This window comes from Phyllostomus hastatus, unplaced genomic scaffold (genome assembly GCF_019186645.2).
Source record: "Phyllostomus hastatus isolate PE091 unplaced genomic scaffold, TTU_PhHast_1.1 phas_contig_948, whole genome shotgun sequence".
NCBI lineage: Eukaryota > Metazoa > Chordata > Mammalia > Chiroptera > Phyllostomidae > Phyllostomus > Phyllostomus hastatus.
The window spans coordinates 6,345,669-6,371,980 of record NW_025333993.1 but is presented as its reverse complement, the minus strand read 5'-3'; the positions used below and the strand labels follow the sequence as shown (position 1 = coordinate 6,371,980).

Below are 26,312 nucleotides of genomic sequence, written 5' to 3'. Positions count from 1 at the left end.
GTCCTTCCTTCTCCCTCTGCCCTAATCTGGGGTACCGTGTCTCAGGACAAGGAGTAGAAGTCCGTGATTCAGGCTCCTGGCACCATCAGCTGTGTCGCTGCCACAATCTCCAGTTAATCCAAAACCCTGTGGCACCTTCTCATGGCCACCAGCAAGAGTCCTTTCACCCCTTTTCTTCCTGGCAAAATCTCTCCTGCTTCCTAAGCCTTGCGGTCCTGACTCTCGCCAAAGCTGAGGGGCCCCCACTCAGCCAAAGCTGAGTGGTTCTCCCCGGGCATGGCTGCCACACCTGGGTTTTAATCCCCGCGCCAGTCTTCCTCCGCAGCACCACTTCCGACTCCTCCCACAATCAGTTACACCTGCCAGCATTCCTGTCTTCTTCGAGCTTTCCTGGGCTGCCATAGTCAGTCCGGGCAGGTGTGGGCCCATGGCATGGAGCCAATCTTCTCCAAGCTCTCACGCAGGCACTGTAACCAGGGGGAGTTGCCTCCCAGTTACATCCTGGGTTGAAGTCACTCCCATCCCCCTGGCTCAAGGCATGGCTACAGCTGTTTAACATATCTATGAAACCAGTTACAGATTGTAGATATGTTGTTAAATGACCATGCCAGTGGTTAGTTGCAAAGCTGTTGCTGTACAACACAGTTCTTAGTGGCCCTGCTGCATGTGTCCCTTCCAGCTCAGACTTGTGGGGGTGAGGGCATCATATATCTATATAGCTATATATCTATATATATCTATATAGCTATATATCTATATATATCTATATCCTAAATATATATATTTCCTGGACACCTTGAATTCTGGACCCCATTATAAATCCCTATTTGGGGACCCCCTCTTGGCTGCACCCTGTTACATTTTGACCCTCCACTCTACCTGTCTAGCTGCAAAGCACACTGCTTAGGAATTAATTCCTGTTTCCAACAGCCACCCTGAATCCCTGCCTTTAGCCTAGACCTTTTGGGCTAGACAATCTAGAAGGAAATACCAAGGTCTCCTTCTGGCTAAGGGGGGCCTAGCACCATCTGCAGGCGACCAGCCTCCTGCTTCACTCCTGGGGGCTCCTCTCCACCAGGCTTCTCTCTCTAGAGCAGTCAGAGGGGCCTTCGAAGGTGACCCCCTCCCCCACAAAGGCGCCTGCATTCAATGCTCCACTGAAGCCACCCGCAGCCCTTCCTGCCGGTTTGCAACCTGCAGGCCAGGATCCCCCCAATCTTCAGGAAGCCTGCACCCACTGTGGCAGGGAGAGGAAGGCCGGAAGCAGATGGCCACCCCCTTTCATTCCTGTGAAGTGTAGTCCTCTTGCTTTTAACCATTTCCTGGTTTTGTTGCTTGCCTACTGGAGCTGGGTCTTGCTGGCTCTGTTCTTTCAAAAACGTTCATCTGGTACCCAGTCTATGCCAAGCACTAGGGGGGTGGGAAAGCCAGTGAGTAAGGTCTCTGCCTGTGAAGAGCTTCCTTGTCTCCTGGCAGATGGGAGAGGGAATCTGCAATGAAGATGCAGGGAGGTAGATCCTTGAGGAAGGAGTGAGGCCTCGCCTGTGAGCAAACAGCAGCCTGGGAAGAACCAGTCAGTCGTGTGTTCTGGGGACCTCAACTGGGGACGCCCCAGTGCAGAAGGCTTGAGGGGTCCAGCCCTGAAGGGCTCTGGGGACAAACGACCAGGTAGGAACGTCATCCCCAAAGCAGTGAGGAGTCCTCTAGGTTGTCAGCAGGCAATGATGGGACCCTGAATTTGAAAAAGACCCCCTGCAGCCTCGAGGGGGTGAGGGAAAGGAGACAGGGAGGTCGGGAGTGGCTTTCAAGTCTGTTCTTCTTTTCTGTTCTGTTATACTCTCAAGCCACGCACTTGAATTGTTTCTGTCTGAAAAATAAACAGTGATTATCTGGGCGATGAGAGTGGTGACTCTTTTTGTCTTGTTCTTTATACTCTTTTTTTTAAAAAGATTTTATTTATTTATTTTTAGAGAGGGAAGGGAGGGAGATAGATAGAGGGAGGGAGAGAGAGAGAGAGAGAGAGAGAGAGAGAAACATCAGTGTGCGGTTGCTGGGGGTTACGGCCTGCAACCCAGGCATGTACCCTGACTGGGAATCGAACCTGCGACACTTTGGTTCGCAAGCCCTTGCTCAATCCACTGAGCTATGCCAGCCAGGGCTGTCTTATTCTTTATACTCTTTATGTTCTAGATTTTAAAAGGTAACATGGTAAATAATTTTTTGCTTTTATTTATTTTTTCCAGGTCCGTTGAGATTTGACATGCAACACTGTGTAAGTGTAAGGTGTACAACATAATGATTTGGCTTACATATATTGTGAAATGACGACCACAATAAGTTTCGTTAGTGTCTATGACTTCATAAAGATACAAAAAATAATAAAATGCATTTTTTCCCTTGTATTAAGAACCTTTACGATTTACTACTCTCCTAATAACTTCCCTAGAAGGCAAGGAAAAAGTAGGTAGGTTTATAGTTGTTCATGTGGAAAATATACAATAATGAATACATAATAACACGAGAATAAACTCCTTTTCACGTTCTCACGACTGTAAGCTCGCTTTTGCCCCACCCTACACGTGTTAGACTGCAGTGTTTACTACAGTCACCACATTGTACCTTACATCCCTCCTGTGTCCTTACCTTGTAACTGGCAGTTTGTCCTTTTGGCCACCTTCATCCAATGCCTCGTAGCCCCAGCCAATTTTTGCTTTTAAAAATCTGTAAGTTCATTTAGACCTGGGACTGCAGAGACACGCTTGCTGTCCTTCATAAAAAAAAAACTTTGCGGCCCCTGCTCGTAAGCTGCTAACAGTGCATGCAGGTAGAAGGCTACTGTTACTTTCGCATTTGGGACTGTGAACCCTGAGAAAAAAGATACCTGCTAAGAAGGGCTGTGGCTAACTGGGCTCAAATTCAAACAAACAAACAACGAAACCAAACAGCAACAAACAGAGCCTAGCAGTCATTTCTACTTGCAAACTGCACTTCAGGGGGAGGCCTGCACTGAGCTGCCCACCTGCCACGTGACCCAGCTGCCGGGGGAGAGGAGCTCCTGGAATCCTGTTTCCATCAACAGGACTGAAGTTTTTCTTTCCAATTGGAGCTGAGCATCTCTCTCTCTCTTTCTCTTTCTCCCCTCCCTGACCAATCAACATCTTCACTGACCAATAAGAGCAGCTAATTTCTGACCAATCAGGACAGTACCTCTTAGACCAATCAAACTATGAGGATTTGAAATCCTCATTTGCGTGCAGTCAGACCAATCAGAGATCAGAGGCAGGGACTTCTGTCTATATAAACCAGCTGCCCTGTAGTTCTGAGGGTGCACTTTTTCTTTCCAGTAAAACAGGAGGGTGTGTTTCTCTTGGGTGAGCTGAGGCTCAGAAGGTGTATCATCAGCGCAGAGAGGAGGCTGCCAGCGCAAGCCAGGGCAGACCAGGGAGGAGCAGGGCTGGCTAGCTGGAGAGCGACCTGGCTGGGGGGCTGCTTCATAGCTGTGAGGTTTTCACAGCCCGACTGTGTCACAGTTGAGCTGCTCTGTAGCCGTGTTGTTTTCATAGTTGGGCTGTATCACCATTGCACCATTCTGCCCTGAGTAAAATTTCCTTCTTCATTCTACCCCAACTGGGGATTCCTGTTGGCGCTGAAGTTGTGCCAACAACCATCAGTTGACGCTACTGTAGATATTCATCAACTTGCCCATGCAGAGGTCCTGCCTAAACCTCTGTGTAAAGGGAATGCCCAAATCTGTGGTTTCTCAGACTGGAGGTGCCTGGAGTGAGCTGCGGACTGAGCACGAACTCTGGCTCGAGAACACTGCTGTGATAGAACTGACTAGCTACCTGGTAATCGCCAGCATTCCTGTATCTCTTCGGTGGAATGTGTCTTTCAGCTTTGCTAGCAGATTGCAACAATCTGTCCTCCGGTGTTCGAGAAATTCCATGCATTTAAAGATCAGAAGAGAACATTTCCAGGTTCTGTACAATCACTGGTCAGCTTTCCCTGAGGTCTTATGATTGCTAAGAGAAACCCCTTCATGATGGAGGAAAACTGGAAGAAAATAGCAGGAGCTCATCATTCATTTAAAAAATACAACACAAAATAGTATTTACGGTATGCCAGATACAGTGCTAGTGATACAAGGATGAACGTATAGGATCCTTGCCCTAAAAGCACTTATGCTTGAGAAATAGGTGTGCAAATACAATATAATAAAGTAATATCACTGCCATGACCACGTAAGTATCTTTGGAATTGAATTGGAGTAAAATAGGAAATATGTTAAAGACAGCAGTAAGTGTGCATATCGATACTGCAAGAATGTCTACTACATACCTACATTAAAAAGCCAAGAAAATAAGCCCAAACTCTCAAGAACTGTTGAGCTAATGAAGCATTGAAGTGAGTGACCTTTGTAGATTTCTGTGCCTCCCACCTAATTTTAAATTCCAGGTACTTAATTGTTTTTCACAGTTTCATTAGGACATTTTCCCTAAACCTGTTCATTTCAAGAAAGCTACAATACATGGTGCTCACTTAGGTAGCACATATAAGAAAGCTACAATATATGTATGAATCAATATATTAGAGTGCATTTCTTTCCAAGTCTTCATGTTGCAAAATACTGTTGCAAGATATTCCAAAACAGTGTGAATTATACACTGTTACCTAGCAATTTTACACTTTCTATTTAACCTTTCTCTTGATGTCACAAAAAAGAAAATGTTAACAATTCGTAAAATAAAATTGGTAAACACTCTCCATGGTAGGAAAGTAATGAATACAGTCCTCCTTTTTAAAAATGGCACCATTGGAACCACATCTTGTCATAAAACAACCTTAGGGTGCTAGGAGAATGGCGGCACAGCATTTGGTCCAGGTAAGTGGGGTTGGGGAGGGGTGGGCAGCGAGGCTGAGCAGGGAAGTCCGGACTAGATGTGCCTGGGGGATGGCTGGGGCGGAGACGACCGCAGGTAATTTGCAGCCACGGCTGTGTGGTGTTTACATCATACAGGAGCCTAAAAACAATACCCTCCAGTTTTCTTCTTCTTTTCCTTTTTTTTGCAGTAAATTTTTTTTTAAAAAGAAATCAATGAAAAGATGACACCTCTTCCCTCCTCCCCCAAATGAGCACGGGATATATACAGGCAGGGCACAAATAGCGCATATATATATGACATTAAATGGGCAAAGACATGCAAATTCAAACAAGAGTGTGGAAAAAAGCCTTTCTCACATACTACTTTTAGGGTGCAAACTGGTGAAATCATTTCTGAGGGATATTTTGGCAACATGAATCAAAGCTCTTTAAGGAGTTATGCTCTTATCCTCAGGAAATGACTGGACAGGCACACAAAATGTATACGTGCAATGTTTGTGCCACTTTATTTATAGTAACAAAAGTGAAGAGAACTTCCTTTAAAAATAGAGGAGCAGTTATGTGAATTATGGCCCATTCAACTGATGGAATACTTGAAGCTATAAAAATAATGATCTGAAGTTCAGTTAACACGAAAATGAGTTCATAATTGTAAGTTAAAGAAGGCATAAAATGTACATGTTTATGTGCGTTGCATGTGCGTGTGAGTTCACCTGCCTCTGAGATAAAGTCTGGGGGGACAGATGCTGATACGAAGATACTGTCAAGGCTTATCTCTGGCTGGCTGGTGCTTTGTTTTTCCATATTGTAAAACTGTTTCTAATGACTTTTCATGGTTTTGGTTTTTGACTTCAGATGCTGAGAACTGAGCATTCGCTTCTTGATTCATCGCATACTGTCATTGTCAGTTTAAATAAGGCCCCTCTCTTGTTTTGATTTATTCTGTTTTAATCTGTTTGATATATATATAAATTACTTTTAAAATCAGAACAAAAAGCAATCTTCTGCAAAGGGGAACAATCAAGGAGCTTCACTCAGAAGTCTGTAAGAAGATCAGGGGTGTCGGATCCTGGCCATGCCTCTGTCCCGTAACAAATTATAAATTGTCCGCCTTTCCACCTGGTTCGTTTTCCTGTTGGTTAGTTGTTGTTTTTTTTTTTTGTCCTGGGGATGTTTGGGTTATAACTCCCAGCGGGGTTCAACTCCTGAACTTTTGGGCTTGGTACAGTGCACCACTAAGGGTGGGCATTAACAGATGCGGAAGCAAGCAAAAACCCCACCATCTTGGCCTGGATCTGTGTATTACTTTGCTAGGGCTGCCCTAACAAAGTAGCACAAAACAGGTGGCTTAAACCACACAAATGTATTGTCTCACAGCTTTGGAGTCTAGAAGTCCAAGATCAAGGTGCCGAGGATGTTGGTTCCCTCTAATGACCGTGAGGGTGAATCTGTTCCACCCTCTCTCCCAGCGTCTGCTGGACTCAGGCATTCTTTGGATTCTAGGTGGCATTCTTCCTTTTTCACATCTTCTTCCCTGTGTGTACGTCTGCCTCTGTCTAAGTTTCCCTTTTTTATAAGGACGCCAGTCGTATTGGATCAGGGCTCACTCTAATGACATCTTAATGACTTCTGGAATGACCTGATCTCCAGATAATCTTGGATCATCTTAGTGTGGTGGAAATGGGCTTTGCAATCATGCCTGGGTATTCATCTTGGCTTTAGCACTTACTGGTGGTGTAATATGGAGAGAGGTACTCACTCAGGACTTGTTTTCTCCTCTGTATAATGAGGATGTAATGTTGCTGTGAGGATTAGAGCTACTCTAGAATGTACCGGACAAGTGTAAGCTGTTACTATTATTATTTTAGATTTTACTTATTTTTAGAGAGAGAGGAAAGGAGGGAGAGAGGGAAGGAAACATCGATGTGAGAGAAACATATCCTTCTGTTGCTTCTTAAATACGCCCTGACCTGGGACTGAGCCCTAAACCCAGGCATGTGCCCCAACCAGGGATCGAACCAGCGACCTTTCATTTTGCGGGACGACACCCAACCAGCTAAGCCACACTGGTCAGGGCAAGGCTGCTGTTATTGGTGAGCTGGGGGTCAGTGCATGTGATGAGGAGATTCTCCGATGAAAGCAAGAATTTAGTCGTTGAACTTGGTCAACACTAAACTGGCATCAGTATCAGAGTTCTTCCTACTTACATACTGTTCACTTGTTTGGGGACAGAGTAATTTACGGGTTACCCTTTAGGCAAAGCCTATGTAAAAGTATTTTACAGCATTCCAACCTGGACGTGAAGTGACAGTTCATTGATCAATACGGAGTAAGGCTGTCACACTGCGGGGAGAGTGGGGTAGGTGGGGTGTGGTGAAGAGGGAAGGGTGAAACCTTCTAGATATGAAGACCAGCAGTGCCTCCTATTACTGCATGATTATAGCTCAAGATTTTGCCTCACCCTTACAATCTTCTAGATTGATGTGACTGAAGACCGGGGCACATTTCTTGAGATAGTCTCATACTCTTTCCAGGCTACCTATGACTAATTATGCAAATTTCCTTCATTTTCAGCAATAAGAATTTGACTCAAATTTAACTTAGTGTTAAAGATTGCAATGTCCAAGCGTTCCCACGGAAGTAAGACCATTGAATGGGGCGGGGGAGAGGAGCAGGGAGCCGGAAACAGGAGGAAGGCATTGTATAGGTGGAAGTGTGAGTTTGGGAGGAATTAAGGTAGCCATCTCGCACCTAAACAGGAACACTCTTAGCCATTTCCTTCAAAAACAGTCCAGTTGAATGTGGACTTTAAATACATTAGCGGGACAATTTTGAAAAAGTCAGCAATCCAGAAGAACTTTTGAGAGTCATGGCAAGTCTTTAAAAAAATTGTTACATACTGATTTTAGAGAGACAGGGAGAGAGAGGGATTGATTGGTCATTCCACTTACTTAAGCATTTGTTGGGTGATTCTTGTATGTGGGAGATCGAACCGGCAACCCTGGCATATCCAGATGATGCTCTTAACAGACTAGGCTGCCCTGCCAGGGCTGTCATGGAAACTTGGTAACAGGAAGAATCAGTCATTATAGTAAGCTATTTGCTAGACTACTTTTTGTGTAATTCTAGGTTTAGTTTGATTTCTTTCAGGGCCTGTGTTAATTTGAATGGTTGCCTTAGTGTTTCAATGTTTTCACTACTGAAAGAGGTAAACGTTTGTTAGAAACCATTTATTAAAGCAAGTATCTTTCCTTGAGTCACATAGGATAGAGACCAGTATTTTTTTCTGGGGTTGTTTTCCTTTACACCTGTAAGATTGTATCTATTGGCTACTGTATTTGTGAAGTTTAGCTTAAGAAAAATTGGTACGAACACTACCGTACGATGGCAAAATCAAGCTTAGAAATCAATAAATTAGTGAGTTGGTATGAAATGATATTTATATGATTAATGTAACATTTAAGTGCCATTTTATTAGGTTTGGTACAAAATAGTTTTTAGCCAGTGGCTGTCTGATTACAAAGTAGCCAGTACTAGTATAGCTAGATTTTAATGCCTGGGGAGCACACCTAGCAACGTTCATGCAGAAAGAAGGGATAGAACAAAAATAAATGAAAGCTAGATTACTAATAAAGAATTGTGAGCGAACTCAGAATCTGGAAACAGATGGTTCATGAAAAAGAAAAAAACAAGGTGTTGAGCGGCAAGGACACAGTAACAGCTCCAGGATTAATTTAAGGGGCATTCCGATACAAGGCTTAGCCCAGAAAAATGGGTAGGGGTTTGAATAGGTGGAAAGCCTGGGAGAGTGTGCACAGCCTAAAAAAGTTTTTATGATGGCTCCGTCCATAATTTCTGAACATAGGCATTGGTTGCTACACAAAACGAGTGCCATGATTTAATCAAGGTGTCAGCCGCAGGGGCATCCCGGATTCCGGCGAAGCGTCCGGAATTCCTGAGATGTCTGAAACGCGGAGGCGGCCTCTTCCCCACCCCCGCCGCGGCCTCCGTGGGCATTTTCCGGCGAGGGGAGCACGCCAGCCCTTCCAAGAACAGTTGAAACGCGCCGACGTGCGCACCCAGGATGCCGTCCCGCGGCCGGCGCGTTCCCTGGGGATGAAGGTGAGAACCCCCGGCCCGAACGCGCACGGGTGGGCTTCCCGGGTCTCCGCGCGGACGCAGAGTCCGGCCCCCTCCCCCCGCGCGCGGGCGGGGCTGCGGGCGCACGACGCGGAAGCGTGGGGCTCTGGGGGCGGACGCGCAGAGGCCGCGCGCGCGCTCCCCAGGCCGCAGTCGGCGCGGGCGCGGGGTGCGGCCAGCCTGCCGGGGAGGCGGCGGGCTCTCGCGTACAGGCCCGGCCGCCGCCTCGCCCCCCCCTTTCTCTACCCTTCCCCTTCCCTCCCTCTGCCCAGCCGTCCCCCTTCTCTCCCCTCCCCCGAGCGAATCACGCGCCCTCCTCTGACACTCGTAGCGGGCCGAGCTCCGAATTTATCCTTCACGTGACCTGAGGGGGGTTGGGTGGTTGGTTGGGGACGGAGGGGGAGAGGTAAAGGAGGGAACGGAATCTGCCGTTGCCCGAGCAACAGGCCCCGCCCACCGGCTTGGGCCGTGGGGCGGGAGGAGGACGTCAGCACGTCAGCCGGGGTTTTGCGTTTTGATTGACAGTTGCTATAGCGACCGGGTCGGTCCGTCGCCATTTTGTTGGTTGGTTTTTTTTTAAACCCTTTCGCTTCCCGCCCGAATAATAATAAAAAGCCCCATTGGAGTGAGGCGGGGGTGGCGGCGGCAAGAGCGGCGGGGGGATCCGGGGAGACTGCTGCCGTCGCTGCTGCTGATCGCGGCTCAGGTCGGGCTCAGGGAGCGGACACCCCGAGCGGGGGGTGCGGGCGCCGCCGCCGCCGCCGCCGCTTCTGCTGCTGCTGCTGTTCCTGCTGCTGCTGTTGGTGCCGCTGCTGCCGCCGGCGAGCGGGCGGGCCCGGTGTGAGTGTGAGAGTGTGTGTGAGTGAGCGTGTGCGCGGGCGAGTGTGCGTGCGTGTGAGTGTCTGTCTGTCTGTGCGGGCACTCGGGGGCGGGCGGTTCGGGCTCTCCTGGCGGAGCTGCCGCCGCCACCACCGCCGCCGCCACCGCCCGGCCCGGCGCTTCTGGCTGCGCAGGTTTGGAGCGCGCGCCATTTTGTGAGATTTACAAAATCTTCCTCGGGAAGAAGCTGCCGGAGCGGCCGCGCATCGGCGGCCGGCCTCGCCACCGCGCCCTCAGCGCGGGCCGGGCCGCGCGGCCCCGCCGCCGGGAGCCGGGGTCCGGGGACTGCGGTATTTGCCGGGGAGGGGGCTGTCGCCTCCCCGGCCCCGGGCGCCGCTGGAACTGCCAGCCGGACAGAGACTGAGAAGGCTGCGGATCGGCCGCGGAGCCGGGAGCGCCGGGGGCGGAGAGAGGCGACCGGGCGGCGCTGGCTGCGGAGGCCGCGGCGGGAGCGCAGCGGCGGGAGCCTGAGGCTGAGACTCACCGGAGGGAGCGGCGCGAGCGCCCCGCCATCGTCCTGGTGAGTGTCCGGCCCGGCCGCGGCCCCGCCCGGCGCCCGGCTCCCCCCGCGGCCTGCAGCCGGGCCCGTGCCGAGGCCGGCCGGGTGGAGGGAGGGACCTGCCATTTTAGGAGGAGGCGCCGCGGCTCGGGGCTGGCCGCCGGGGAGGGAGCCGACTGGCCGGGTCCCGGAGGAGAGGCGGGTGCGAGCGGAGGGAAAGTTGCAGAGGGTGGGAGCGGGGGCCGCGGCCTCCCGGGAGCCGGGGCCTTAGGGGCCGGAGAAAGCGCCAGACCTTCACTGGTCGCCCGAGCTAAGGGGAGGAGGTTGTCTTCCTCCTCCTCCTCTTCCTCCTCATCCTCTTCCCCCAGCTCCTCCCTCGTCCCTCCTCTCGGCCCCCTCCAGTGTGGGAACCGCCGGGGTTCTCCGCAAGGACAATGCACGGGTTAAGAAAATGGGGCTGGCTGCTGGGCGACGCGCCGGGGAAGGTCGCGAGCTCGGTCCCTCCGCGGCCCTCCGGCGTGTGTTCCGGGGCGAGGGCGGCCGGCGCGCCCCGAAGTTGTGCGGGGAGTGCACGCTCTCCCGGCCACTCGGGATGGAGCGGTGACCCGCCTGGCAGCCGGGAGGAGCTGGTGGCGGAGAATTTGAGTGAATTATAATTGATACCTGGGTATTGCAGCAGAACTTCACAAGTCTATTTACAGACAGACCCCGGCCTGCTCTCGCTTAGATGCACGGAAACTGCCGAATATCTTAACACTTAGCGAAAGGTCCCTCCCTAGCCTGAAATGGTTAAAAATGGCAAAATTAGTGACTCCGACTACTTGACTGTGCTTTTCTTTCAAACGTAGATTATGTGGATCCTGTAATCTAGGTGCAGCACTTCGTGGTTCTTGAATTCCACTTAATTTATCAAGTTATCAGAAAAATACACCTTAAAACACGTTTCACACCGGTTTAATGATTGGGACGAAAAGTGCCACGTACTCTTCTCGGGGCTTGACATATATGTGCTGGCTTACCTGCGGTGCAAACGGTTACCCATTTCACAGATGAGGAAACTGAGCCGGGGCTCATCCAAGGTCACGCAGCAGGAACTCTGGGAGCCAGCTGTCGAGTCAGGCTGCCCAGGCTCCTAGTCACTAGCTTAGAGTTCAGTGTGAGACATTCTTGGCACATTTGAGGCGATCCGTGTGTAATGACTCAGGGTTCTAACCTGGAGGTCGTGTCCACGTGTGTAGTGGACTTGACTTTGTGGTTGAGGCCCTCCCAATGAAACGGACCGGTCCCCCCGCCCACCCAGAAAACCACGTAGACTATTTTTTGAATGGAATTAAAAAACATTCTTTGGTGCGTTCTGTTCTTCACACTTAGTTTTAATTATAGGCATTAAGTATTGTTGAGTCATAAGAAAGTTTTGTGTGAAGTTATGTTTAATCATTTTTTAAAATCTTTGAATACATAAGATTTTTTTCCTGTAACCCCCTTATACTTTTCATATACAGTGCTTAAGAATGGATATATTTAAAACTTCGATTTTGGGGTGTTTAATAATTCAGAGGAATTTTCTTTAGCTTTTGTTAAATTTCTCGTTTTAATTGGTTAGTTACATTAAGAGAATATTTTCAGATAGACTCTAAATTTGAGATGAATTAAAATTTCAGATGCTGATTTTAATCTGAAGAAGATAGTTTGAAAGAGATTGTAGATTCTTGGGAAAAAAGTTTACTTGGTGATAGTTAAGATTTTTAAGATACATAGGACTTTGATTTAAAATACCCCAGTGCTTTTGGAGGATTTGCCTTGCTATAGCAGTGGTGCTTTTGGTGGCTTTTCAAATTTAGACTTCAACCCTTGCCAGGAAGTTAGGGACTCTTGTCCGTGTCTACACCAAGTTCTGTTCTAAAACAGGAGAACATAAAGTTCATAAGAGACATAAGCCTAGATAGGGCCACCCCTGTGTCTATAAAGTGAAGGCACACTTTCTTATTTGAAATCTAAAAAAGATTTTGGGTTTGAAGGAATAGATTTGAATGAAGCATCATTATTGCTATGAGTGGGAGATGGACTAAGTGATACAGTTTTGAGTTTTTAATCGTTAGGGATTTGCAATTTAGGTCTAAGATCGTTTCTTAAACGGACTTTAAAGACATTTAGTTGGGACCTGTTAGAAACTTAACAAACACAAAATTACTGTGTGTTGGGGCCAAAGAACTTAATAATGACTTTTAAAAACTTAGTTTAGTCTTTTAGAGGCACTAACATTCAAAATAAATGAAAACATTCCATTTGAATGCACTGTCCTGTTTGGGGAAGGTGGGTAGTAAAAAAGACCCTTGGTTAGAATTTTTTTCCTCTATCTAGAATGTTGTCCTTTAGTTTATTTAGAGAGAGTTATTGTGTTCATGATTTAAAGTAGTGGGGGTGGGGAGTGGTAAGTGTAGCAACTAGTATTTAAAGAATTTATATAGGTTTTTATAGTGGTATGAATGTTTATCTGCAGAAGCAAAATTCAAGATAACTTGTTATAACACATGATACAGAATGACCTTGGGCATGCATTTTGTTCTGAAACTATACAAAGAAAGAAAAGAGTGGTTTGTATTGAATTTTGAGTACTACTTGGAAACAATTAAAAAAATAAGAAATAGCTTAGAAATCTAGTCTTCCCAGGATGTTTTCACATGTGTGTTTATTGCTGGCAGGTGTCTATTGAACAGGGGGCTTCATTTGTGAGTTGATATTTGTGCTAAAGTATGTGTCAACTTTGATTCAGCAATAACTCTTGTCTGTTTCAAAGAGCTTGCACATTTTCTGTGCGCGCGCGTACACACACACACCCCCAGCCATTTCCCTTATCCCCCAAGAAAAATCCTTTACCATCTAAACCCAGCAAACCCAAAAACTCCCAGGAAGACTCTTCATGAAAATCTTGTTTCTTTTCTCCCCAATTTTTAGTGAGACTTTTAACTTGTTATATTCCTTATCAGTAATTGAAACTGTGAGCTAAGAATTTGTGTTGAGGACTCTGGTGGTTTTACCTCCAGAAACTCGTGTATATTTTCTTTTTAGAAGTCAAGATACTGCTTGAAACTAGCAAACATGGTCACCTGAAACGTGACACCCACTGCAGCTTGCCCTGTCAGAGTGAGCTGTGGCACTCGCAGAAGAGCGCCTCCCAGGCGGTGGCTGTGCTGCTGAAGAGACTTACTACCGTGGGTTATTTTGACGGCTGGGCAGTGTTCTGATGGCTAGAGAAAATTGGGTGATTCATAGTCCAAGGCTTGCATAATTTTGGACTAACAGTTTCGGGTGGTTAAAGTTTGTGTTTAATTACTTGGAAAAATAATCAAGTTATTTAAAGCTCCTAAAATTCCTTTTCATTTGCCCCTAAATGAAGAAATCTTTTGAAGTCTTGCCTATGTCAATGTTGTCATGTTAAGCTAGACCTGTAAAGTTTAGCATTGGTTATGTGAATGTGAAATGTTGACTTCACATAACTGAAACAATTAAGGTTCATATTAGGTAAATAAAGACAAGTCTTGTTTCCTAACCTAAAGGCTACAGGCAGTCTTACTTTCACTTTTTGGTATATGAAAACAAAAATTCTGGAAATGCTGATTTGTATAAACCAGCTACATGTTTTTTTAATAGTGATGCATTTGCTTTGAGATCCTACTTCTAGAGTTGTATAAGGAGTTAAGATTCTTTGTTGGCGATAACAACAGTACATTGAACAAACATCTAAAACGATGTGGTTCCTTGTAGGTGTACTTTTTGCTAATACAGAACCATTCTGGCTTCTTGGCAATTGATTCTCCTACCAGAGCTATGTGCCCTCTCTTCTAGAAGATGAGTTTTAAAAGTTTGTATCACCGTTAAAGTTTTGACAAGTTACATGTATATTTTTGTTTGAGGGACATGTGCACATACGTGCATAATGCATAGTGCATAATAGCTTAAAATGCATCTTTTGAATTGATGCATTGTTTTGAGTTTTATCTCCCTAGGATTGAAATGCTTGTTTAGATTGATTTTGTGTGTGGGGGGATTAGTGAGCTGGTTTAACATGGAATGAAACTGACTTTCAGCATCACCTCTATTTCAGATAACATCCCTGTTCATTAAGTACCCCCCTAATTTTTCTAAATGTGTGTGTGTAGGTATGTTTATAGGTGTACACAGCATATATATGTGTGTATACATACATACATACATACATATATAAAATACCCAATGACAAGGATTGATTTTGTTTGCTTTACGGATGTCTGTGGTTAAGGTTGGCACTTAACACATGTGTTTGGGTAAAAACATGAAATTGGGACATCTGCTTAAAATCTGCTTGACAAGTAGGTGTTGATAGTGGTTGAGGTAGCGAGGTGCTGTGGGAAGAGGAGAGAACTGGCCTTGGAGATGGCACCTGGCAGAGGCTCCAGTCAGGCAGGTCTGGAATCTCAACAGGACCTGCCACTCACTGGCAGTGTGGCCTTTAACACAGTGAGTTCACGCAGCATCTTCAGCGGTAAAATGAGGTCACCGGTACTTACCTTAATGTTCTTGTGAGGGTTCATACTGTACATAAATTTCTTAATAGCCTTCTTCTCCCCCTTTCCCACCCTTCCTCTTCATTCATACTCATCCTTATGGTCTCAGCATAAATGGCTACTACTTTGGAAAGGCCTTCCCCACACTCCAAGTCTGTTCTCGGCCAGGTGTTCTTACAGGAGTCTGCTCTTTTCACAGCCCTTACCGCAGAGAGCTGTACGGCATTCATTCCCTTACTCCGTTAGATTGAGAGGTGCATCTGGACAGGAGTAATGCTTTCTTGAGCGCGCCTGTAACTGGTGCCTGGCATGCAGCGCGGGTATATAAAAAGGCGTGCACACAGAATGACGGAATGAGGAACCTGTCTGCTGAGTCCTGTCGGACTACCTCTGCTTAGTTGTGCAATCTTGGACAAAGGAGCTTCTTTGGCTTCAGTATCCTACATGCCAAATGTGCATAGCACCAGCTGCCCTGCCCAGGATTTCAAGACTGTGAAATGAGATACTGTAATGAGGTGCTTTGCAAAAGTGTAAAATGCCATATTAATACAAGCTGATACAGTAGCAATAGTTTCAGTAGTGGAGTCGCCCAAGAATCGATAGTTATTTTCAGCTTTATTGAGTTGGCAAGTAGCTATAATTTAATATTTATTACAAATTTAAACTTTCTGTATGCATTGGTTAGAACACGAGATTGGGTTTATGTTTTGAATACAGCGACTTAAACAAGAGGTTGATTTCTTAGGTAAGTGTAAGCAGTCCAAGGCTGATGTGGTTCCAAGGTGTAGGGACCTTGGTTTCTGCCGTCTTACTTCTTTCCCATCTTGAAGAGATGTCTCTTTCTGTGTAGCATGACATGGCTCCCCAGCACACCCACAGTCCAGGAACAGGGTCTTGGGAAGGTGCATGCCCTCCCTTTAAAGACAAATGTGGATGTTTACACTGGTTTATACTTTTGTTTACCCCTGTTGGTCAGAACTTAGTCAGGTGGCCACATTTAGCTGCAAAGGAGGCTGGGATATGTGGTTTTTGGTAGTTGTCTAGCTGAAAATCTGTTTCTATTGAAGAAGAGGAGAATGGGAGATTATGAGAAATTGCCTGTCATACTTTCAGATGTTTGGGGAGAAACTTGCAGAAATAAACTTTTGAGAAGACAACTTACTGCACTAATTATTATTATTTTTTTTTACATTTGGTCATCAATATTTTAAACTATGGTGTGCAAGTTCCAGTACCTCATCATTATTCAGCATATGTAGTTTATACATATATAGTCAGATTAGAAAAAATGTAGCAAAACTGTTAGTAGTGAAGAAATTTTGAGTCTAATAGCACATTTTACTAGCAGTATTTTCTGATAGAAATACCATTCTTGATTGCTGTGACTGTACTGTATGTAAACATTACCTGGAATCCAAGCTTTTGGGTTTTCATTTTAATAGTCTCAACTACACTGTGTGTGTTCCTGCTGATACCCTCAGCGGATGGCAGTAAATGTTCCAGTCGCTGAAGTTGCAAAGGTGATTGGTAGCAGTGATGTTGCATTAACTGCCTAATATCTTCCTCTTTAAAATCTGTGGGTCTGAAAAAAAAAAGTAGGAATGTAGGATTCCTTTGAACTTTGTAGAGCACTTTTAGATCTGGTGGAGACCTGAGAAACTAATGGCTTCCAAATAGTCTTCTGGAGGATTTGTCCAAGTGGGCTTCCCTCCTCTGGAACCTGCTTTCGTAAAAGGGCTTCACGCAATTAATCCTGATACTGTAGAAACATTTTGAGAAACATGGATGTAGTTCATCTCTCTTAGAGAGGGAAATGGATACAGAGTAACTGAATTACTAACCAGCGCCTCAGAATAAGCAGGTCTGGTACTACTACATGCTTTCCTGACTCCTGGTTCTGTGTCCTTTTTGCAAAAAAAGGGACAGAGGACTGACAACCAACTGCACTGGGGTTTTATAGGGATACCTGTCATTCTTAGATATGTTGCTTTTTGGTGTGTGAGCTCATTGGTTGGCTCACTTGCAAGCCTTTTAGAAAAACAGTTCAAGTTTGTCAATTGAGTGTTTACAGGTGGGAAGTTGAGGTTTTAAGTAGGGTGTTGTTAGTGTTGATGCTGTGGTCGGCAGGGTAGTGAGTGCATCTACAGGGTAGATCAGTGATTTTCATCCTTTTTCATCTCGTGGTTCACACAAACTATTCCAATTCTGCGGCACACCAAAAATGTATTTTTTGCCAATCTGACAAAAAATAGGTATGGTTTTGATTCAGTCACATTGGATGGCTGTTGTGCATTGACTGTTGTCATATTTTTGACAGTCTAAGGGAAAAGAGGTCAGTGCCCCGACCAAATAGTCAGGTATTGCGTGTTTAAAAATTCTCGAGACACACTGGTTGAAAGTCACTGGGGTAGGTGATAGGGAGTTTTTCCTCAGCATGATTAGAAGGAACAAAGGTAGGTCTTGTACCCAAATTATTACTTTCTTTTGCATCTGGTTTGCTTGCAATTCTCTCTGTTGAATTTATTTTTTTAGGTTAAGGTAAGAGTTGGATTCCATAATTGAAAATGGAAACACTCCCAGAGGAATGTCTTTTATCTGTTATCAGGTTAAAAAACTTTGTTTTAATCAATTAGCTGGCTGTCATTTTTAAAAATCGGAGATTAGCACCTGCACTAATGAGAAAGCTATTTTGGAAGGGGCGGGAGAGTAGGGCACATGCGTCCTTGCCAAGGAAAGTGAAGGGCGGGTTTGAGAAGTGTCGGCTGTGCTGTAATCTTGGGAGGGTGCTGGAAGCTTGGTGGCCAGGGGTTGGCAGCGTTAGACTGGCGCTTGCTGGTCTCGCGTCACCTAGAGTGTTGCTAATGGAACTGGTTAATTTTGCTGAGGGCCCACTGGCTTTATTGTGTATCTACTAGAGTAGAAAGAGTTTCCTTTTTTTATTAGTGTTTTACCATCTGTTTAGGGCTCCTGTTTGAGCAGTCTTACAGCATATCAAACATATAAAGTATTGCTCTGATCACCTAGGGAATTATAATTTTTAAACTAGTCATACATACTCATGGTTTAAAAAAAAGATCAAGGCATATAGAATGGTGTCAAAAATTGCCCCTCCCCGTATGCTCTGTAGGTAATTAATAGCTGTTCAGTTTTTCCTACCAGAAAAGTCTTATGCATACATATATCTACAGTTATACATATTAAACATGTCATACACATAGACATTGTGGGAAATGTGTGTGTGTGTGTACTTGCACAGTGTCCGTGCACTTGAAGTCAAAAACAAATGGGATCATGCTGAACACAGTTTTGCAACTTCAGTTTCTTGATCTATCTTAGAAATATTCTCATGTACCTGTTATTTCAATGATTGGGAAATATTCCATGTTGTGAATGTACTATAGTTTAGTCAGTCTCTGATAAAGAGAACTTACATCGTTTTCATACTTTTGCTATTTTAAGTAGTGCTGCAGTGTACGTCCTTGTATATATAGCTGGTCCATTAGCATTAGTTATGCGATATCCATTTGTAAGGTGAATTTGCTCTTTTACTACGTATATGCACATTTGAATATGTACTGCCAAATTGTCTTCCAAAAAGTAGCACCAAACCCTGGCCGGGTAGCTCAGTTGGTTAGAGCATCATCTCAGTACACGAAGTTGCAGGTTCGATCCCTGCTCAGAGCCCATAAAAGAATCAACCTGTGAAGGCATAAGTAAGTGGAACAACAAATCGATGTTGCTCTGTCCCTTTCTTCTCCCTTCCTTCCCTCCCTCCTCTCTCCCTGAAATAGATTAGAACAAAGAAAAAAAAAAGCATCAGTGTGTGCTTTATCCACCCTGAGTGTGCACAGTTCCCCAGATCTCTCCAGCAGTGGTATTTTCAAAGTTTTAAATCTTTGTCAGTTTAATAGGCGAGTAATGATACTTAGTTGTTTGGTTATTTATTTCTTTAATTTGAGTGAGTTTAAACGTTGTAAGTTGTACTGTAAGTCTTGTACTTTAAATAATAAAAATACTCATTTTTGTTAGATATAGTTAAAATACTTCCTGATTTTTCTGAACTCTGTTGGATAAAAAACTGGTGTTTTGATACATTGTAAATGCTTTGATAATTGTAAAAGGGGATTCTTACAGACTCTTCAATTGAGTAAACATTTGTCCTCTGTGTATGTGAATTGTGGTGGTATAAACTTTGACTACAGAAGTGAGTAGGATTTGCTTTCCTCTACTGCTGGTGTTGAGAGCGTTGTGTGTATGCAGGCAACGTTAACAAGACCGTGGCTGCCGACAAGGAGAGGTACTGGCATTGAAGGACTAGGAGAACACAGGAAGTAAGCCAATTCTGAGAACTTGAGCCTGCTTTGTGGAGGAGGTGGGCCTTGATCTTGGGCCAGAAGATTGGCTAGGCTTGTTGCAGTGGAACCTGGGGAGTTGACGGTCCCCTGGAGAAGGTCACATGGTCCGCCTGCGTTGGTGGAAGTGGAGGGTAACAGCCTGTATGAGTATGTGCGTGACAGAATGAGAGACAGACACGTGCCTGGGTTGAGGGCCAGGTCCCCAGTTGGGGGCGTGTGAGAGGCAGCTGATTGATATATCTCTCACACATTGTTCTCTCCCTCTCTCTAAAATTAAATAAAATCTAAGAGAGAGACAGAGAGAGGGAGAGAGGGAGAGAGAGAGATAGATATGGATGGCTAGGGAATATGGGAGCCTTGAGGAAAAGAAAAAGGTGAATCCTGTCTTTTTCAAGAGAGGATTGGAAAGCTCTTAATAGCCAGAAAAAAAGACACAATTATTTACTCATGGATTAGTAATTCAAATGCATATGAAATATCTAGTATATGTCAGAGGCTAGATTATAGGGTGGAAAGATTGTGCCTTTTTTTCAAGGAGTGTATAATTTTAGTAGTTTGCTGAAACAGGTACAGTCCTCAGTGGTCATTTGGAGTGGTTTTAAGTTGTGGTTTTAACTTGTGGATATTCTTCATGATTCCTAGCCAACAGAGTGATTGATGTTCATTCAACAATTATATCTGGAATGTTAATCCAGCATTCGTAGTAGCTGTTAGATTCACATTTTAAAAAAAGCTCTAGCTTCACTTTATTTAAAAAGTGTTGGGAAAATGAAAGTGGTTTATTTGATGCTTTTTGGCTTTTAACTTCTTCAAGTTTTGATGACAGCAAGAAGAATGATTGAGGGGAAGTTCATTGTTTGGATGGATTTTCCAAAGAATGAATTTTGTAGCTAAAAAATTATTAAAGCTGTTCTTTTCAGAAGAATGAACTTCAAAAAAAAAAAAACCTCACCTGAGGATATGTTTATTGATTTTAGAGACAGTAGGGGTTTGGGGGTGGGGGGGAGAGAGTTGGGGGAAGAGAGAAAGAGGAAGACAGAAACATTGATCAGTTGCCCCTCATACACACCCTGGTTGGGGACTTGAACCCCCAGCCTAGGCGTGCACCCTGACTGGAATGGAACTTGCAAACTTCTTGGTGGACAGGACGGTGCTCCAGCCAACTGAGCCACCTGGCCAGGGCAGGAGAGTGAACTTTCTAAAGCTTACCAAGTGTTTTGTTTTAAAACACTTCTGAAACCTTTCTCAGTGACTTAGTTTCTGTAGTAAATATTTAGAAAAGCAAATATTCAAATTTCAGGGAAGGTGTCTCTGGCAGGTCCCATGCTACGCTTTGGGGCTCAGTGGTGAAGCAGTGGGTCCCGTGGACGGAAACTGTCCTTGCCCGCCCACAGTTTTTCAGTCCAGCCCAATCTCGCTGGCCAGAAAGGGACGGAAGCATGGCTCGTGGTCAGGGTGGACAGGCCTGCCTCTCTCCCTCCTGCCCGTTTGTCTCGTTATGTCTTGAACTTTGTTTTGGTGGCAGCGTGTTAGACTGCTTGAAGCTACTTGTTGCACTGTCTCTGGTAACGTGGGAGCTAAGGGAGATAACATTTGTACTAAAGTCAAAGAATCTGGGATCTTCAACCTGTTGGCATATAAAAAAAAGATGTGTGTGTAAATTACGTAGTGAGTTTCTCCTCTTAAAGTAAGCTGTCATTTAATAATAGTAGCAGTACCTACTACTAACTGATTGCCTGCTATGTACATATTCATTGTAGTTATTTTAATCTCAGCAGCGCTGCAAGTGGTTGGTGGTATCTGTTTTGTAAGTTACAAAACTGAGATTCGGGGAAGTTAGTTGGCTTGAGGTTAATCATAATGGACTGCGTATGCTTCCCCCAGATAATAAAAACCCAGTGAACAGTTTACTGTCCTAAAGCTGAACATTAGAGAGAAAACAAAGAGGAAAACAGCTTCTAAAACCCATTAACTAAAGAAATAGGTGAAAGTTCTGGTATGCTGGGGTTGCTGCCTTGTGCTACCAGTTTGTCAGACTTTTGGATAATAAACAAGAACATTCAACAGCTTTCAATGTTTGCGGAATTCTTTACCTTAAGAATCTTGGTGGGGGATAGAAATATTCCATTGTAGAAGCCAATTGCTCACTTTGTCTGCATGTCTTGGAATTTGAGTGTAATCATGTGACCTCCACTGTACTCCTCAGAAGCCTGAGATTTGCAGCGAGGGGGGTCACAGCTACATCTGTTTTCCAGAGGTGGCAGTGACACAGATCCAGCTGCAGCATTTACTCCCCGGTGTCACTGGTATCTGTACAAGTTGCAGGGACTGAATCCTGGGTTGGCTCCACCGGACCAGATCTGTGATTTGAGTTTTGGCTGTTTTTGATTATGTCGCCTTCCAGCCTGGCCCTCCTGGGTTTTCTGTGAGTTGTCTCATATACTTTAATAACTTCCTTTTCAGTTTCAACAAAGCCAGTTAGTTTCTTTTGTTTGCAACTAAAAAACCTTTACTTCGATGATGTTAATGAAGATAATGGATAATTCTGAGGCACTCTCCAGGGTCAGTGTTACCTGCGTCTGGATCAGAATTTACTAATGAGAAGAGTTCACAGTATATATTAAGTGAAATACTTGTAAAACAGTTTGCTTATTGGTTGAATGAAGTTGCAGAATTTGAGTACCCGGTCTAGGCCAGGATATGTTCTGGGTGTTGGGGTGCAGGAGTGATGAGATAGACAAGATCTCTGTACTCCCAGAGCTTGCGTTCTGTTGTGAAATGTAGAATAAGCAATAGAGGAAACTAGACACAGTGACAACAGAGTGGTATATTCCATGATAAAAATAAAGATGGGATAATGTGATAGATGATGTGTGTATGTACATGTTTAGGAGTTGTATCTTATAAAGTATTTCCTTTAAAATCGGTGTCTGGAGTCATGACTCCTTTTAATTATAAGGCAGTAACATCCTGAATTTATCCTCCACTATAACAAGCTAGGGAACTGGACAAAATACATGGAAACACTATTTTCAGACGTCGAACAACAGGCAATGAAGAACTGTGATCTCTGACAGATGGGGAAAAAATGAGGCGGGCCCTCATATGCTCTAGCTTTCTGCCTGAAGGCAGTTTGCAAGTCTGAGTGCAGTGAGGGGTCCTGGACAGAGCCCAGTGGCCTCACCGAGCTGAGGGAACAAAGATCGGAGTTGGGGGGGTCCCAGCAGGGTTCTAAGGTGAGAAGCAGAGTTCTGGAGAGAGGGGAGCTCTGCAGAGTTCCACAGGTCTTCTTAGAGGTCCCTGTAACTTTTTAAGACTTGATTTTAGAGAGAGGAAAAGAGGCGGGGGGGGGGAGATTTATTGTTCCAGTTATTTATGCATTCATTGGTTGCTGCTTTTATGTGCTGTGACGGGAGATTGACCCTGCAACCTTGGTGTACTGAGACAACCCTGTAGCCAGCTGAACTACCAGGCTAGAGCTTGGTGGTCCCTGTAAATGTTTGACTGGATACTGGTGTGATGTGCATATGTAGGGTACAGTTTCATAAAGGACTAGTTTTGGGGTGAAGGAATTCACTGGGAAACTAAAGGCAGAGCAAACCCGAGAGCTCTCGCACAGGACTGGGAAATACCTGAATGTTGTATGGGTACAGTAGAGAGGTCATGTTCGAGGCTGTGCTGCTGAGACTCCAGAAGGGAGTCTTTGTCGTGGGCCTGAGGAACTGTCTCTGGATAAAGACTGATCTAGCTCTGTCTGGCAAAAAAGTTTAGCACACTAATCTGGAAGTAGTATAATTGCCTGCCATTGTGAAGTCCAACACTCTCTAAAGAAACACAACAAAACCCATCACTCAACCATGTAACATCCGTCATGCAATTAAAAATCACTAAATGTGCAATAACCAGGGTTAACATGACTTATAATTAGGATATTTATCCATTAAAACCAACTGAGAACTGACAGATGTTAGAATTGACAGGCAGGGACATTAAAGCAATTATCACTGTATTCCATATGCTTAAAAAGTTAGGCAGAGACTTGGAAGGTAACGAGACCCAAATAAAACTTCTGCTGGTGAAAACTAATGTGTGAAAGGAAAAAAAAAAATACACTATATGGCATTAATAACAAATTAGACATTACAGAAGAAAAGATTAGTGAACTTGAAGACAACAGAAAACTCAGTGAATAGAAACAGAAATAAGAGAAATAACGCAATTAGCCGACAAGGTTGTAAAAAGGGCTACTAGAAAACGTGGGGTCAGTCTGTGGCTAATGCTAACATCTGGGTACGTGAGTTTTGCCGAGGAGAACGATGGTCGCTGCTGCCTGAAGCTGGCCTGGTGTGTAGTTAAGAGTAGTTGGGGATCAGTGTTGCCGCAAAGTGCCAGGCAGTGGTGGAAGACCTTTATTAATTATTTCTTGATCCTTAACGACATGACCACAAAGTTAGACGGTTAACACACCTGCATTTAGGATCTCGCAGGCTCCGTGGGTCGGGTTTCCGGGCGCGGCTCGGGTGGGTGCTCCGCTTGGGGTCTCGGTGGGCTGTGATCAGGGCGTCGGCCGGGCTCTGGTTTCCGCTGGGGCTCAGCTGGGGAAGGGCCTCTCCCGGGCTCGAAGTTTGCTGGAACTCAGCGCCCGGTGCACCGCGGGGCCGAGGGCCGCAGCTCCGCGCCGCCTGTTGGCACACGTCTGCCCCGGTGCCCTCCTGTGCGGTCCCTCCCGACGCGGCCGCGCACTTCCTCCAAGACCGCGAGGGGGGCGTCTCCTCGCAAGGACGGCAAGGACGGCGCACGGGACTGTGCGTCGTATGCACGGAAGCACTTCCCATCACCTGGCCCGCGTTCTCCTGGCTAAAAGCCAGTCAGAAGTCCTGGCGGGGGGACAGGTTCACGAAGGGCGTGACCCAGCAGGCGCTGGGCCCGGAGAGCCCCGTCGAGTCCGAGTCCGAGTCCGTCTGTCGCAGACGGCACTGTGTAGCAATGGCGGAAGTGCGTTGTGTGCCGTCGGAATGGGAGACCCTGACTTCGAACCCCAGCCCTGCCTTTTCTTCAGCATGCGCGCTTTTCTGAGCTGCGGCTTCCCGTCTGTCCCTGTAACGGGGACAGTGTGTGTCAGGAAGGGCCGGCGCTGCGCTGAGGGCTCGGTCCTCCCGGTTTCCGCCCGTCTTTCTGTCGCCCGGGGTCAGGGGTTGTCTGTTAGGGCAGTCGTCCCTGGCTCCTCCTCAGCTCCCCGCCTTCCGTCCCGGGTTAGGTCCCCACACGCCCTGCACTGGCTTCCTCTTAGCTTCGCACTCGTCCCACCTGAGCTTCGTCCGTACCGGGGCGTGTGCGTGAGCGCTCAGTGCGGGCTGCGCCGCGTAGGAGCAGGGGTTGCACCTGCTTCGTCCATTGCTGGGTCCTAGGGCCTGGCACACAGAAGACTCCGTAAATGCCGAATGACAAGAAGAGGGAAGTTAAAATGCGTGTATCGTTTCTCTGAGAAGGCATTTTTTTTGTAACCATATTGTGTTTTTGTAGGCACTTGAGTGACCAGTGTAAAAATACTCCATTTCGGAGATGGTTGGGGTCTGGTGGGGGACCAAGGCATAATAGTCCCCCCCCCATTTCCTTCTGCACCTTATTTTCTTTTTGAAGAGTATTTATTTATTTATTTTTACAGGGAAAGGAAAGGAGGGAGAAAAGGAGGGAGAGAAGTATCAGTGTGCGGTTGCCTTTTGCGCACACCACCACTGGGGACCTGGCCTGCAAACCAGGCGTGCGCCCTGACTGGGGATCGAACTGGCAACCCTTTGGTTCGCAGGCCGGCGCTCAGTCCACAGAGCCACACCAGCCAGGGCGAGGCATAATAGTCTTATAACTATGGTTATAAAGGGTTGTTGCGTGCACGCTAATCAGTGGTTAAAATAATTAAGTGGCTAACAGTATGAGGACATAGTAATAAAAATCAGTCCTAAGGGATTAGAAGCAGGATAACCAATAGTGAGCTTCTCTTTGCCGTAAATGTGCTCTGCAGACCAGGCCCTGAGGTGGTGTGGTGTGAAGGAGATAAACCTGAAGAAAATGACCTTCTTGGAGATTTCACATTGCACATTAGCATGTTGTAGGAAACCTCCTCTTACCTGATAACATAGTGAGGGCAGTCTTTATTAAACTTGAACACTTATAAACATACATATACCAGAAACTAGTAAGGTATTCATTTAGCTGATGGAAAACTTAGGCTTAGAGGTAAAGTAATTTTTTTTCTAGTGGTTGGTAAGATATGATTCAAACCAGGACCAACTCTTTCATAGTTACCATTCTATGTTGCTTTTGTGGAACATGGTTTAGGAAATACTGGACTAATTTCATGAGAGCAGGATCGTGCATATTTTGAGCACTGTGTGGCTAGGACTAGGATCTTGCTCAGCTCTTAGCGCGGCTCAGCGAAGAGTTTCTGGTGTTAATTTATGCTGTTATCTTAGCTTCCCAAGTTGAATTTCTTGTAAAACTTGAAGAGACTTGAAATTTGGTGATAGCATCTACTATAATCCAACCAGTGTAGTGTACAACAAAAAGTAATTTTGTGTTTTCTCTTTGTGATTGAATAATGTCACCAAATAAGAAACATCTGTGTAGTCTTTGATTCCTTGTAGCTGTTCCTCTCCTGTCGCTGGCAAACCTCTACTCTATTACCCGTTTCTCGAGTTTTACTTCTGAAATAGTCTTCAGTTAAGTTCTTTACATGATTGTTAATGACCTCTCTGCAGATCTTTTAGTCTCTTTTGCTCACTGCAGTAATTTAAAAAAGAAAATTTTTAACTGATTTTAGAGAGAGAGAGACGCCAATTTGTTGTTACTCTTATTGCTGCATCATTGGTTGATTGTTGTGTGTGCCCTGACGAGGGGATCGAACCCACAACCTTGCTATATTGCTCTAACCAACTGAGTTACCTGACCAGGGCCTGCTTACTGCAGTAATTTAAAAAATTTTTTATTTGTTGATTTGAGAGACAAATTGAGAGGGA

The 26,312-nt window shown here is 45.5% G+C and overlaps 1 protein-coding gene across 3 annotated transcripts in view; it reads left to right on the top strand.

Moving 5' to 3' along the window:
• The first annotated feature begins 9,625 nt into the window (after nucleotides 1-9,625).
• DYRK1A (dual specificity tyrosine phosphorylation regulated kinase 1A) overlaps nucleotides 9,626-26,312 on the top strand; it is a 135,572-nt gene continuing 118,885 nt past the window's right edge. Inside the window, exon 1 of one of the 3 annotated variants that reach the window (XM_045852472.1) lies at nucleotides 9,626-10,421. The gene's annotated coding sequence lies outside the window, so the exon portion shown is untranslated. The remainder of the gene's footprint in view (nucleotides 10,422-26,312) is intronic. The other 2 variants (XM_045852470.1, XM_045852471.1) reach the window with 2 other exon arrangements.